Source organism: Tupaia chinensis, unplaced genomic scaffold, assembly GCF_000334495.1.
Source record: "Tupaia chinensis unplaced genomic scaffold, TupChi_1.0 Scaffold143936_1, whole genome shotgun sequence".
Lineage (NCBI taxonomy): Eukaryota > Metazoa > Chordata > Mammalia > Scandentia > Tupaiidae > Tupaia > Tupaia belangeri.
The window spans coordinates 1-3,196 of NW_006203787.1; the positions used below are offsets into that span (position 1 = coordinate 1).

The 3,196-nt window shown below is 40.5% G+C and overlaps 1 long non-coding RNA gene across 1 annotated transcript in view; it reads left to right on the plus strand.

Annotated features, from left to right (window-relative positions):
- The first annotated feature begins 2,972 nt into the window (after positions 1-2,972).
- LOC102490176 (uncharacterized) overlaps positions 2,973-3,196 on the plus strand; it is a 102,966-nt gene continuing 102,742 nt past the window's right edge. The window contains exon 1 of the long non-coding RNA XR_337021.1: positions 2,973-3,112. This is a non-coding gene — a long non-coding RNA (uncharacterized LOC102490176). The remainder of the gene's footprint in view (positions 3,113-3,196) is intronic.

Here is a 3,196-nt window from a genome sequence, read left to right on the forward strand (position 1 = left end):
TTTATTTAACTTTATTTATTTACCTATTTTTTAAAAAATTGACCAGAGAAAGTGAGAAAGCAAGCCTCCAGGTCTGGGACTTGAACTGCGGTTGGCCATATGAGAGTCCAGCAGCTTTATCAACCATGCCACCTGCCAGCCCTCCCCCCAGATTATTCATTTCTAACCAAGTTATTTGGGCAGCCATTGGAACTGTTTTCCTCTTTTGGAGAGGTCTTTGCTATAGGGCACATGCACTCACCAGAAAGAGAGAGACATAGAGACAGAAAGTGAGAAATCACCCCCCAGGGGGGATGGCCATGCTGCAATCCCTTCCCCTCCATTCTCCTCTCAGGATCTTAGGCACACATGCACACACCCCTGGCATGAGTTTAAGCCACTGGATCCAGGACTCAAACCGTGGTCAATTACGTGGGAGTCCAGCGACATAGCTATTACACCAACTGCTGGTCCCCTCTCTCTGCTCTTGACGTTAGGAGTTTAGTGCTACTCTTTCATTAGTTCTAAGAGTTTTCATGGTCTTTCTGTAATTTCCTGTGTATATTCAGTGATTTTAGTGAGTTTGCTGGGTGATAAAAACCCTGATGGCATTGTTTCTAGAATACTCAGAAAACACAAAAGACTTCTAAAACATGGCTATCCAGCCCAGAGTCATCTATAGGAAGTTTTCCGAATATCTCCAAAGTTTCTTTCAAGTGGTCTGATAACTGAATTTATTAATCATACACATTGTACCCAAGATTTATTCCTGGGTGATCCTGCTAAACTATTGTTCCTGATTTGCAAAGTTTCGCATATTATCTGGCCCAACTTTGACTTCCCCAGGGGAACTCTGGGAGAGTCAAAAGCATTGCTTAGGATCAGGCTATTATTTCATGCCCAGTTTCCTCCTTCGGTAACTTACCTTGAGGGTGCTCATTTTCTAGAGCTGGGGCACTATCAGAAGTGACCTGGAGAGATAAGAGAAACAGACTGAGATGAATCTAGGCTCCACACATTTTAGCCTAGCAACAGCAGGGGAAGGACTAGACTAGTAAAGAATGGACTTCACTGAAAAGGTTACCAGGCCCTTCAGAAATACTATCTCATGTCATCTTAACAGACCTGAGGTAAATCTCATTAGCCTTATTTTCACAGATCAGAAAACTGAGGGTTAAGAGACATTAAGCAACCTAAGATCATAAGACTGTTATGGGATGGAGCAGGGATTTGAACACCTATCTGAATGGTTCCAAAGCTCATGTTCTTACATATCACTGTGCCTAATAAAACATTAGGGGCCAACAAAAAAAAAATAAAAACCTTATAACCTGAAAAAAAAAAAAGTGCCAAAATGGGACTAGACTGTGGCGCAGTGATAACACAATGTCTGTGATGGTAGAACCACTAGGGAATGTCCCAGGTTCTTGTCCCAAGGTCGCCTGGCTCACACTGGTTGTGCATGTGCTCGTGGCCCAGGTCAGTTGAAACCAGGGTAGATCACAGCATGAAGGCTATGTCAGGGGTGCCATCTCTCTCTTTCTCTGTCTCTCTCTCTCTGGCTCTTCGAGGAAATAAACTTAAAAAGTGACAAGGTATGTAACAGCATATTCCATATACTGAAAAATATTTTTCAGTTTAATTAAAATTTATTGGGTTGCAGATGAAGAGCAAGAAAAGTGATTTCAAAGACCCATATCCTGGCCTATTTTTTTTCCTCTCATTACTTTACAGATACTTTGATTATATTAATTTGTCTCTCAACCTGAAATAGACAGTTCTGACTATCTCTTCCTTCCAATATGTAGGTGGTTTCCCATTTTAGAATCTTCCTATTATGGATGGTAAATGACTTCAGGTCCAACATAAGTCATGTTTGCCCTCTAAGATTCTGATGGTATTACTTAATCCTTTAGGAATATGAAAAGTATTATGGACATTATCACTGAAAGGGTAAACACAGATGTGTGTTGTCAGGGAATTTTTGAGCATGCAGAGTGTGAGAACATCCTCAGTGGAATTCCAGGAACTTTAAATGCTGTGGGAAACTGGCTTCCATGGAGTCATACAACATTTGACATGCGACTGCCTTTCCATTGATCATTTCCTGAGAAGTCAATAGTGTGCATAAGGCTGGTTGGTTGCTGATTAGTGTTTTGGGGAGCAAAATGAAAACTGTAATGAAATTGTAACTGTAGATTAAAATTTATAGTCAAAGATAACAACGATACAATCTTGGCAGTCATTGATAATCTTCATGGATAAATGTGTAATATATTGATCTGTGACCCAGAGGAAGCTGTGATGAACAGGGGTCCCCAACCTTCAGGTCATTGACCAGTACCAGTCCTTATTATTACAATGCAAAAATACATGGTAAGTATAACGCAGTGCAAACATCACCAGACCATCCTCCCTGCCCTGGTCTGTGGAAAATTGTCTTCCATGAAACTGGTCCATGGTGCCAAAAAGGTTGGGGACCACTGCTGTAAAGGATCAGCTATGCTCAGGAAGCTAAGGCACCACCAAATTGGTAGGTGATTTTCTTTTACTGATGTTGGATGTATTTACATTTTTATTATCAGACTAGAAATCTGTTTGGTAGGATGTGAACAGGTGTCTCTGAAGAGAGATCACAGTGGGAATTGTTTATGGAATTTCCATACTTGGTTTCAACCCAATAGTACATATTTCATAACATTTCCACTAAATTAGCACATTCATTTTTGTGTTATCCGGGGGGCAGGGAAAAAAAACTAACCTTTTCTAATTCTTGAATATTAATCAGACATTTTTAGTTTCCTCTTCTTTTGGAATGAAACAAAGTTGCAAATATAAACTTTCACCCCGGAAGAATTAAAATCATTCAAGCATGAGGAAAATCAATGTCAAGTCAGGAGGAAGAGGAAATTAGAACACTCAATTATGAAAGTTGGAATTATCATCCTGTGAATAATGAGCTCCATCTTTTCACTGTCATCCCTCACAGATTTTGATCCCTACAGAGGCATGACCTTATGGATCAGGAAAAGGAGTAGAGCCTGGTGGACATAAGACTCCCAAAGGGAAGTCCTCTATATGGCGGATATGCCTTCTAAGAATCTCATAGTCATCACTGATACCTCTACAGTGGGTAAGTGACATATAGAAGCTCGACTCTAATGTTTGTGCCTCACATTCGTCTAATGACGTTATCCAAGGACGACTTGGAAAGAGT